Source organism: Delphinapterus leucas, chromosome 2 (genome assembly GCF_059928025.1).
Source record: "Delphinapterus leucas isolate spDelLeu-1000000601 "Yukka" chromosome 2, BTC_Dleu_Yukka2, whole genome shotgun sequence".
NCBI lineage: Eukaryota > Metazoa > Chordata > Mammalia > Artiodactyla > Monodontidae > Delphinapterus > Delphinapterus leucas.
Window position 1 is genome coordinate 179,934,431 of NC_143130.1, and position 12,609 is coordinate 179,947,039.

Here is a 12,609-nt window from a genome sequence, read left to right on the forward strand (position 1 = left end):
TTGCTAAGTCAAAAGAAAAAAATGAAGTACAGCAGAAACAGTAGAGAGTTGCAGGCAGTTCTTGCTTGCACAGCAGGCGGGGCGGCGAAAATGCAGACAGTCTGCGAAGCTGTCCTGTGAGATGCGTGGTCAGAACAGTAGAACACTGTCCGCTTCAAATACAGAGAATAATGAAAAGAACAGTCAATCTAGTGCATATCGTACACTGTAATTTAAAAGATTGGAAACACTGAGAATTAAAGTGAAAAAACAGTGGTTTGAACAGCGCTTCCCTCTTTTCACCGTCTAACTTTTGGCGCGGAACCTTCACAGTCCTTCCTAGGTCGGAACGAGCATCCAGCACCGCCCTCTTGCCGGAAAGCTGGCCCTGCTCCCTCGGCGTCCTCCTCCCCGTTGCCCCAGGTCCCGGGCCGCGCACCTCCAGCCCCAGAGCAGCCAACAGGGCCTGCGTCCCCTGCAGCCTCTCTTCTAGGGGCGTTAGGGTCCACTCCGATTTCACTGCCAGTGTTATCAGCGCTTTTCCTATCTTTGCTGCACTTTCACCTCAATTGGCCGGTTTCCTCTTTAAAGTGTCCGTTTTTGTAAGACATCATGTGAGTTTGTCCCTGGTGAGGCAAGGAGGCGACGCCACTACAGACTTTGCAGTTTGTGTGTGAGTGAAATAACACACTCGGTGATCAGGGACCGACGGACTTCGGGAGAAACGCAGTGTGGACGGAGGAGCTCAGCGCGCGCCCGGCTTGTCCCGGGCGCAGCTGCTCACGGTCACCACGCTGCGGGGACTGGGGTCTAAACCGAGTTGTTGGGAGGCTGGTGCTCCTGAAAAGGAATGAAAGCCCAAAATCCACAGTAAGTGTCCTCTTCAGTGGCAAAGCATTCAGACCATTCAGTTAAAATTAGGAACTGGACGGGGATGTCTCCTGTGCCTATTGTTTAAAACAACTTGAAGGGGCTTCCCTGATGGCGCAGTGGGTAAGAATCCGCCTGCCAATGCAGGAGACATGGGTTCGTGCCCTGGTCCGGGAAGATCCCACATGCTTCGGAGCAACTAAGCACGTGCACCGCAACTACTGAAGCCAGTGCGCCTAGAGCCCATGCTCCGCAACAAGCCCCCGCTCGCTGCAACTAGAGAAAGCCCACGTGCAGCAACAAAGACCCAACACAGCCAAAAATAAAAACAAATTTATTAAAAGTTAAAAAAAATAAAACGACTTGAAGGTTCTAGCAAATGCAATAAACCTAGAAAGATGGAATAACTGATACAACATTAGACATAGATAAAGCTCTTTTTTGCCGGTATGATGTATAATCTGTGTGTTGGGGTCCCTAAGACCTCCTCCAGTTTTGGTGATTCCCTAGCAGGACCCACAGCTAAGAGTTATGACAGCAAAAGGATATGAAGTAAAATCAGCAAAGGAAGCAGGCACATGGGCAAAGTCCATGAAAGCAGCAGGTGCAAACTTCCAAGAGCCCTCTCCCAGGGAAGTCACACACCGTTAATTTGTCCGGCAATGAGCTGTGACAGCCTGTGTGAAGTGCTGTCCACTGGGAATCTCCTCGGAGTCTCAGTGCCCGGGGGTCGGTCGTCTTGGAGGCTGGTCGCCTAGGCCCCCTCTGTCCCACATGCGCTGCGATGACAGTCTCCCAGTTCGGCATAAACCTCAGCGTTTATGCAAAGGGTTTAGGCTCAGTGAGTCGCCCTTATAAGTTAGAGAACGGCGGGAACCCTCCTGAAGTCTAAGCTCCCAGATGCCAGGCAAAGGCCAGCCCTGCAAGCAGAGGCCTTTCCAGGAGTCCAGGATCGTGCCTGCTGTGCGAGCTCTGCAACAACAAGATCCTTTGGTAAGGCTTCTGGACACACGCTAGGGATACAAAAGTCATTAGCTTCCGTGGCAACGAGAGCCTAGAAGGCCTTCCATGTACATCCTGAAAAAATATGCTTCAGAATAAAGGTGGAGCATCTATACCCTCATGAAGAAAACTGAGACGGTATTGAAAGACAGAAACAAAATCTGAACAGATGAAAAAGCATACTTGGGAAGATTTTACATCATGAAAGATGTCGTTGATATGCAAATATAGTACAATTCCAGTAAGAATCCCAATGAGGTATCTTTTTGGATTTGGATGAAAATATCTTGAAATTGTATGCGGATGAGTAAATGCCCGAGGATAGAATCCTGCTTGAGGTATGGGCAGCCCCTTATTAACCTAGGTGGGAAAACCAGAAGCTATACAAGGAGATACAAACATACTTGATTAACGCTGAAAAACGTCGTATGGCAAAAGACACCATAACCAGTCACCGGGTAGAATGGAAAATATTTGTGATGTGGATGACCAAGGGCTAATATATACTACGCAAAAACCTTAAAAAAAAACCCATCAGGAAAGAGCAACAATCAAACAGAAAAACAACAATTATATGAATAGAAGGTGTAGAGAAGAGCAAATCTTAATGGCCAGAAACATGAAAATGCTCAAATTCCTTAGGAGTAAGGGAAATAGAAACCAGCGAGCTTTATACCCACAGACTGGTGGGCAAGACTTTTTAAAGTGCTGTATCATACAGCTGCAACTATTCCCTGGTGACGGGTAGTCACCACTTCTCTTCTGCCTCACACTGTACAGCTGTCCTGACATATCAAAGTTAAAGGAGAGGCCTGTTTTCAATTTTCACAGATGTTGCCAGATTGACTTCCAAAGAAGCTAAAACACTTCATATTTTACCAGCAATATATATATTTTTTCCCTTCCACCTCCACATCAGCAACTTTTAAAATGATACAGCACTTTTAAAAAGATCCGGCCGCCGCCATTAAAGAGTGAGCTGAGATTTAGAGCTGCTCCCTGAAGGGATTCCACAAGGAAGGGCGAGTGGGAACAGAGAGGTGCGGAAATGTGCATATTATCTCATTCTAAAAATAAGTAACCACGTTACATGTACACGTGTGTGTGTTTGTGCTTATGCTTGTCTGGAAGGGACTAAGAGCACAGAGAAAAATGTGGAAGGATACATTCTAGATAATGACCTCTGTCATCTGGGATGGGATGGGCCCTTTTAGATTTCTTCCTGCTGCTCTCCTGGAACACAGACCCGATGGCTGGTGCTTCAGCAGCCATCTTCAACCTTGAGATGACCTTGATAGTGGAAACCACCCACATACAATGGCAGAATCTGGGTTCCTGTCAACCAACCATCCCACTAGCCCTGGACTGCCTACCTCTAGACTTCTTTTATGTGAGAGGGAAACTAACTTTTTAAACTCTTTGTTACTTTTGGTCTGTGTTACAAGCAGCCGAACATAGTTCCTGTTTGATACAATATATACTTTAAAAAAAGAACTTAAAAAGTAAAAGAATACACATTCAATCAACAAAGGGCTCAGTTACAGGAGGAGTATTAAAAATTGCAAGAAGAGACCAAGGCAAATGGATATCGTCTAGATTCAGTGCAGTCATGGATATTTGCTTCCAGGCTATACGTTCTGACTTGGCTGAATTCAAAGTAACTCTTGACCACCTGCTTCCCACTCTGCAAAGTCCAGGCTTCCTTTTAGAAGCATAGACATTATCCAAATTGCCAGAATCCAAGTGAGTAAAGCATCTTCTACTAAGTGTCTTCTCTCTCCACCATGAAGTTACTCTGTACATTAAGGAATGCAAAAGATGGATCTGATCCAGCCCCTGACGGCAAGTTAAGACTCCCTAGAAACTAGAGAACAATGGCTGAGGGTGCAATTAAATACCACGTGAGGAAGTGCTGCAGAATGTAGCGCTCTGCTTTCTGTCATGTCATGGATTATTCCCTGGATTTGCTTTTGAGTCGGAACAATCGTTTTAGAACATTAACTGGAAAAGATTTTTTTTTCAAGCAAAAGAGAAAAATGGCTTTATAACCTCAGAGAAGTAGTATAATGTTGAAAGATGATAGGCAAAGACTTCAGAGGAATCTTAAATTAGACTGTGCTTTTGAAGACCTGCAGTTAGAGAGGCGTGTTATCTCTTACATAATATTTTCTTGCTTAAATTACATTTCATAATGAGCTACTTATACTTGGGTTTCAGGAAACCAATTCCAGTGTGGGGAACGTGTTTTTCCTCGCAAGTGGAGAAACATCAGAATGACAGCACTGCCCTCTGGCGCCTCTCTCCTGGAACTACAGGTTTTGCCTCAGCAAAAGGCAACGCTTTTGAAGCTTTTCTGAATGTTAGCTTGCAAACTGGTAATGGTAGGGACTACCTCATAAATGAAAAAAAAATTGGAAGTACTGATGAGAAATTATGACCAGAAAGCAGAATTTCTTCCAACTTTGTGGAAGCATTTTTATAAACAATATGGAGCGTTATATAAGTTTTATTGTTTGTATGTTATTGGTTGCTCGGGCTTATTACAAAATAACTTGATTTGGGAGCGCATAAAACAAAAAGATATTGCCCGGTCTTTTTATGTTCTCTCCTTTTTTCATATAGCTCTAAGTCAGCGGTTATTTTTGCCTTTTCTAAAAATGGAGGCACCGTTTACACACAGGGAGTGTATGGATCTGAGTCATAGTTCAGCGAATGCTGACGGACTCGTGCAGCCACACCTCTACTAAGAGAACAGAATGTCTCCATCAGCACTGAAGCCTCCACGTGCACAGCAAGCACCGTTCTGACTTCCTTCACTGTACAGTAGTCTTGACTGTTGCAGAAGTTCATGTAAGTGGAATCCTACAGCGGAACGTACTCTTTCGGTCAGGCTGCTTTTTGCTCAACATAATATTTTTGAGGTTCATTCGTGTTGTTGTATAAATCAATCATTTGTTCTTTTATTGTCCATTGTACGAAAACAGCGGTTTATTTATCCACTCTCCTACTGATGGGCATGTGGATTGTTTTCACTTTGGGCCTATGATGAATGAAGCTGCTGTGAACAAGTCCTTGTAGATACATGTTTTCATGTCTCCTGGATAAATACCTAGGAGTGGTGAGATTACTGGGTCATAGAGCAGATGGTGGTTGGACTTTATAAGGAGTTGACCAAACTTTCCCAAGTGGTGGCTGCTTGGAGCCTTCTCTTCCTGTAGTCTTTAGAATTCTGTCTACCCCACTAAACTAAAGTAGTTAAGCCCCTCTTATGAATTGTTCTTTGTATTAAATTTTACCTGTATCTTCCTCAGTGAAGTATTTGCTCAAGTCTTATGCCTCGTTTAGGGGGTTGGTGTTTTTTTGTTTTTTTGTTTGTTTTTTTTTTGCGGTACGTGGGCCTCTCACTGCTGTGGCCTCTCCCGTTGCGGAGCACAGGCTCCGGACGCGCAGGCTCAGCGGCCATGGCTCACGGGCCCAGCCGTTCCGCGCCATGTGGGATCTTCCCGGACTGGCCACGAACCCGTGTCCCCCGCATCGGCAGGCGGACTCGCAACCACCGCGCCACCAGGGAAGCCCCTGGGGGTTGGTGTTTTTATTACTGAATTGTGGGAGTTCTTTATTCAGGATATAAGTGCTGTGTCAGGTATATGTTTTGCGAAAATTTTATCCTAGTCTATCCTTGCCTATTCATTTTATTGTAGTAAAAACACAAAACAATTACCGTTACAAAATGTTAAGTGTATTTACATTGCTGTGAAACCCGTCTCCAGGACTTTTTCATCTTGTGGATCTGAAACTCTGTCCCCCCTGAAGAGCACGCCCCCCTCCTCCTTCAGCTCCCAACAGCCACCACTCTCCTTTCTGTCTTACCTCACATAAGTAGGTTTATGCAGTATTTGTCTTTTTGTGACTGGCTTATCCCATTTAGTGTAATGTTCTCAAGACTCACCTGTGTTGCAGCCTGTGCCAGAACTTACTTCCTTTTTAAGGCTGAGTAAGAGTCCATTGTGTGGATGGACGTTAGGCTTTTCCGTTCATCCATCCATGGACACTTGGGTGGCTCGCACCTCTTGGCTGTTGTGAATAGTGCTGCTGTGAGCATGGGTGTGCAAAGATGTCCTCAAGACACTGCTTTTAATTCTTTTGGATGAATACCCAGAAGTGGGATTGATGGACCATATGGTAGTTCTAGTTTTAATTTTTTGAGAACCCTCCATACTGTTTTCCATAGTGCCTGCACCATTTTAAAATCCTGCCGGCAGTGCACAAAGCTTCCAATTTCTCTACCTTCTCACCCCTATTTGTTGTTTTCTGTTGTTGTTGTTGTTTATAGCAGCCACACTATTGGGTATAAGGTGACGTCTCGTTGTGACGCTGTTTGCATTTCTCTGATGACTAGTCACGTTGAGCACCTTTTCAGGTGCTTATTGGTCATTTGTATATAATCTAGAGAAATGTCCATCCAAGTCCTTTGTTCATTTTTATTTTCTTTTATTTTTTAATTTTTTTTGCGGTACGCGGGCCTCTCACTGTTGTGGCCTCTCCCTTTGCGGAGCACAGGCCCCCGGACGCGCAGGCTCAGCGGCCGTGGCTCACGGGCCCAGCCGCTCCGCGGCATGTGGGATCTTCCAGGAGCGGGGCACGAACCCGTGTCCCCTGCATCGGCAGGCGGACTCTCAACCACTGCGCCACCAGGGAAGCCCCTTTGTTCATTTTTAAAGTGAGTTATTTGATTTTTGTTGATTTGTAGGAATCCTTTATACATTCTATTAACCCCTTATCAGGTACCTGATTTGCAAATATTTTCTTTGATTCTGTAGGTTGCTTTTCACTTTGTTTATTGTGTCCTTTGATGCACAAAAGTTTTAAAGTTTAATCTAGTCCCATTTGTCTGTCTTCCTTTTGTTGCCTGTGCTTTTGGTGTCACATCCAAGAAATTATTGCCAAGTCCAGTGTCATGAAGCTTTCCCCCATGTTTTCTTCTAGGAGTTTTATAGTTTTAGGTCTTACGTTTAGGTCTTTTAGCCGTTTTGAGTTATTTATTATATGTGGTCTATTCATTTTTTAACAGTGTCTTGAGATGAAGTGTAGTTTGGGATTTTGATGTTTATTAATTTAAAATTTTTATTTTATGGTTAGTTCCTTTGAGTTTCCTAAGAAATCTTTGTCACAGAGAAATGCTTCTGTGTTTTCTTCTAGAAATGTTATAGTTTCAGCGTTTGTATTTGCGCTTGTGACCCACGTCAGGTTCACTCCTGTGTGGGGTGAGGTCGGGGCGGAGGGTATTTTCCCTTGGAGGGGCTACTGCAGCAGACCTCCCCGTCCTGTTGGATGCTGCGATGCTCCACTGGCTTCCCCTCAAGGTGGCAGATGTTCTCCTCCAGCTGGCAGGGCCCCTCGGCTGTCAGTTCTCTCTGGGGACGTTTTTTGCTGAAGAAGCCCTGCCCTCCCCTGCTTCGCAAATCACACTTTCCTCCAGAGGAAGTGTGCGTCCAGTGACTGATCCATACAGGGCTTGAAAACACCTTCTCTTGAAATCCAGACAGCTGTGCAGGCCGGCCCCGAGGCCCTGGGCTGGCTGGGGTCTCCCTGGGGCTGGACCTCCCTCCCCTGCAGGGCTGCGTCCCAAGAGCACCCCCCAATCAGCCTACCCCAGGGCCCGGCCACGCCTCACACCTCCTTGACTGGGGGCAGGGGTGGGGCTCCTGCAGGGCGCCTGGACCCTCCGGGGAGTGGGAGGGCAACAGCGGCCTACTCTTCCCAGAGCCCCTGGTCACACGCGTGGCACGGTCTTCGCGTGCAAGGCATCCACTTGGTCCCTTTCGGCTCCTTGTACCAGTTTCCAGGCGGGGTGTTTTCCTCCTCACCTCCAGCAAGCAATCCCTGGGCCTCAGCAGGTGCCTGGGACGTCCCGTCAGCTCTCACGTCCAGGGATCAGCCCTGCAGAATGGTCCCCCCGCCTCACACACACGTCAGACCCCAGTCACAAGGCTCAGTTGTCACCTGGGCTTCTGACTGACCGTCTGTAGATCAAGGTGTCCGTGACCCCCTCCTCAGGTTCAATTAACTTGCTAAAGCGGCTCGCAGAACTCAGGGAAACATGGTGCTTACACCAGATTAGTCCAAAAGGGGTGTGAAGATTAATGGAGGGAAACCTCACTGAAACGGGGTCAGGAGGCCAGAGGGGGCGCCCTCATCACGGACCACTCACATCAGTGCAGCTCCCGGTGGGTGGACACTGCAGGCCAACGCTGCTTTGTTGCCCTTTGCAGATACCGTGTGTTTTTACAAACTGAAGCTTTGTGGTGACCTTGCGTCAGCACGTCTGTTGGCACTGTTTTCCCGGAAGCATTTGCTCACTTTGTCACGTTTTGGTAATTCTCTCAGTATCGCAAACTTTATTATTATTACCGTATTTGTTATGGTGACCTGTGACCTTTGAAGTTACGTTGTCATTGTTTTGGGGCGCCTTGAACTGCACCCATGTCAGCCGGCAACCTTAATGGACGGATGTGCCTGTGTTCTGACTGCTGACCGGCGTCCCCCCCCCCCGCCCGCTTCTTCCCCCCAGGCCCCCCCATCCCCTGCGTCATGACAGCACGAAATCAGGCCAGTTAATCCCCCTACAAAGGCCCCTAAGTGTTCAAGTGAAAGGAAGAGTGGCATCTCTCTGCAAGCCACACCCCGCATCCCCGCAGGGCCCTGCCCTGCAGCCCGACACCACCCTCTGCATGGCTCAGAAAGGCTCAGCCTGGTGCCCGGGTCACCCTGGGTCCCTTCTAGCCCGTCCCTCGTCCTCCACACCGCCCTTTGTCCCCAGAGCAGTGGGCTACCCTGTGACAGCTCAGAGTGTCCCGAGGCGGTGAGAGGCAAGGCCTGAGTCCGGTGTGCAGTTACCAGCGGCCTGGGTGGGCATGCCAGGGAGCCTGCTGCCACCCTCCCAGGGCTGAGTCCCGGGGTGGGAACAGCTGCTGCCCCCAGTGACCGGGCTCAGGCAGGAGCGTGTCAACGGTGGGTGTGTAGAGCCGCAGCATTTGGGAGGAAGGCCCGAGCCGGGCTTAGCCCATTTGGGCTTAGCCGAAGAGGCTCCCCACTCTTCTCCCCGGTTCCCATCCCCCATCGGGAGGGCTTCTTTGGCGCCTCTCCCTCCCGCGCCTCCCGCCGTGTCCCAGGTGCAGCTCTTCTCCCTGCTCTGTTCTCGAGCCTCCTGTTGACAAAAACATTCATCCATATTCAATCTAAGAAAAAATGGAAAATTTTATTCGAGCCAACCTGAGGATTCTAACGCGGGGACAGTCTTTCAGAAGCTCTGAGGACTGTTCCTCCCCTTAGAGGTCAAAGCACAGTTGTATATGTTTTTGAGACAAAGGGTTATACGTCAAGGTAACATGTGGACACTTTACAGAGTCCAGCAAGGGGAGTGGTGGGTCATCGTGACCCCTTATGGGATTGAGAAAGGAATGTTATCTCCTAAGGAGTGACTTTGCTGGCGCCGGGGGAACCGGCCTTTTGGGCGTGTCTCGCGGCGGGGGGTGTCTAGTTAGTGTGTGATGCAGACGCACAGGGCGTGCTGAAGGGGGCCAACGGCAGAGAAAATTTTATGTTAACTTTTTCTTTTCTTGCCTTAAAAATCACCTTACCTCGTCATTCCCACCTGACGGCCCTCAGTCGCCACTGCAGCCATTTGAGCCAGTGCCTGCTGCTGCCCCCACGTGCTGTCCACAGGCCCGCCCTGCTCACTGGCCACAGGAGCCTCTGGGAGCCTCAGGGGTCTCACGTGACACACAGGTGCGTCCCAGGCCGAAGGAATCGTGTTCGTGAGGGTGTCCCGCAGTGACTGGCCCCTCGGATGGCTTTGTGAAAGGGGGAGAAGCTGAGGGAGCCTGTGGCCCCCCGGTGTCTGCCAGGGCCTCAGGAGAGAGGGGGTGCGCTTTTCCCAGAGGACTGGTGGGGGGCTGCTTCCCCAGTGCCCACCATACCTTCAGGACCCGCGGCTGCTCTGCCCCCATGGAGTCCCCACGTGTCTGTCTGCAGAGGCTGAGCCCTCGGACTGCTGCTCGAGACCCGTGAGGGCGGAGGCGACGACCAGGGACGAAAGCCTGCCCCAGTGGGTGGGCTGAGTGGAGGGGGGTCCCCATCTGCCACCGGAAGGCCAGCCACCACGTGGCCACCGGTTCTCCGCCGGCCGCTCCCCACACCGCACATAAGTGTGTGGACGTGACTGTCCCCATAACGCTTCATTTGCGGGGACAGCTGGGCCACATTTGGCCCTTGAGTCATGGTTTGCTGGCCCCTGGTCTAGGCCCGTGGTTCTCAAACTTGTGCTTGCGTCATTGTTCCCCCGCGGGGGTATCGGAGCATAGATTGTCGGGGTCCACCCCCGGGTTTCTGAGTCAGGCCGTCTGCCAAGTGTGCCTTTCCAAGTTCCAGGTGAGGCTCTAGACCAGGGCTGGCTTTGAGAGCCCTGCTCCGGAAGACGGGTACGAGTGCCGGGTGGGCAGGGAGCAAGTAGTTGGGGCTGTGGGTGCATTGGGACCAGCCAGGAGCTTCCAAGCCCCAGACACGCCTCCCCCGCCGTGATCCTGCTGTCTGGGACACGCCTCCCCCGCCGTGACCCCGCTGTCTGGGACACGCCTCCCCCGCCGTGATCCCGCTGTCTGGGATGGGGCCGGGCGTCATATTTTATAAATGCCCCGGGAGGGGTTCTGACCCCGAGCACCCCTGCGCTGGGGGCAGGGAATGGCTCTAGCAAGGGTGTGGATGGGAAGAGAGAGAGAAAAGAGGGTACGAGGGGTCCCTGGGGGTCCAAGAAACAAGTTCCTCTGAACAACTTGAGAAGTAAAACAGATAAAGGCAGGGGTTGGGGTGACCTTGATGAGAACTGATGGCCCTGCCCAGGTCCTCAAAACCCACCTCCCAGTCTGGGCACCACTGGCAAGGCTTGACCAGTGGAGGAGCCTTGGGGGATCCTGGAACAGCTCTTCACTCCAGGGAGAGGGTCTGGGACAGTTCCCTGCCCCCAGGGGGAGAGAGAGGATTGGGGACAGCTCCCGCCCCAGGGAGAGGGCTGCACATGTCATCACCCCCAACCACTGAGTTGGGAAGACCAATCCCTGTGGGAGGAGCCAGATCCTCTGGCAGGGGCACGATGGGCACTGAAGCAGCCCTCCAGGGGTCGTTTGTCCCCTCTGCTCTACAACAGGGGGTCAGGTTGCCCAGGGCCTTCATCTTCCTTAGGGTCTGGGCACCCCACCCACCCATCCACACACACACACTCAAGCCCTGGTGTTGGCATGTGGACCCCACCTTCACCCCTGACTCTCCTGGCTTCTCCCCTTTTCCTGGCTTCACAGCTGCAATGTCAGGCTCAGGCTGGGCCTCGGTCTCCCTGCTTCCACTCCAAGACACCTTGTTGCCATGACTTTAAATGTCATCCCTGTGCTCTTGACTCTAGAGCATACAGCTGTTGTTTCCTCTGGGCTCTCCAGGTGGTATCTCAAACATAAGGCACCCAGCATGGCCCCAATTCCTGCCCCAGGCTTTCTGGACTTGGGAAAGAACATCTCCATCAAAGGTGCTGCTCTGGTCCAAACTTGAGTTGTCCCTGTTTTTATTTTTAGTGTTCCAATAAAACTTTATTGGGGATGGGAATATATGTATATGTATAACTCATTCACTTTGTTGTAGAACAGAAACTAACACACCATTATAAAGCAATTATACTCCAATAAAAATGTTAAAAAAAAAGAACAGAAAACTTTATTGGGAGACTCCCCTGGTGGTGCAGAGGTTGAGAATCTGCCTACCAATGCAGGGGACACAGGTTCGGGCCTGGTCCGGGAAGATCCTATGTGCCACGGAGCAGCTAAGCCCGTGCGCCACAACTGCTGATCCTGTGCTCTTGAGCCCACGAGCCACAACTACAGAGCCCGTGAGCCACAACTACTGAAGCCCACGCGCCTAGAGCCCGTGCTCCACAACAAGAGAAGCCACCACAATGAGAAGCCCGCGGACCGCAACGAAGAGTAGCCCCCGCTCGCCACAACTAGAGAAAAGCCTGTGTGCAGCAACAAAGACCCAACGCAGCCAAAAATAAATAAATAAATAAGTAAATAAATTTACTAAAAAAAAAAAAACTTTATTGGAACTGGCCCAAGTGGTGGGTCAGATTTGGTCCATGGGTCACTGTTTTCCACTTTTGCATTAATCCACTGTCCAGTGGTGTGTTTTAAAAAAATTTTTATAGTGATTTTTATTTATTTATTTTTGTGGTACGCGGGCCTCTCACTGCTGTGGCCTCTCCTGTTGTGGAGCACAGGCTCCGGACACGCAGGCTCAGCGCCCATGGCTCACGGGCCCAGCCGCTCCGCGGCATGTGGGATCTTCCCGGAGCGGGGCACGAACCCGTGTCCCCTGCATCGGCAGGCGGACTCTCAACCACTGTGCCACCAGGGAAGCCCTGATTTTTATTTTTATACAATTTTATTTTATTTTATTTTTTAATAATTTATTTACTTTTGGCTGCGTTGGGTCTTCACTGCTGTGCATGAGCCCTCTCCAGCTGCGGCGAGCGGGAGCCACTCATCGCCACAGTGCATGGGCCTCTCACTGTGGTAGCTTCCCTTGTTGCGGAGCACGGACTCTAGGGGCGCGGGCCTCAGCAGCTGTGGTGCACAGGCCTAGCTGCTCCGCGGCATGTGGGATCCCCCTGGACCAGGGCTCGAACCCGTGTCCCCTGCATCGGCAGGCGGACTCTCA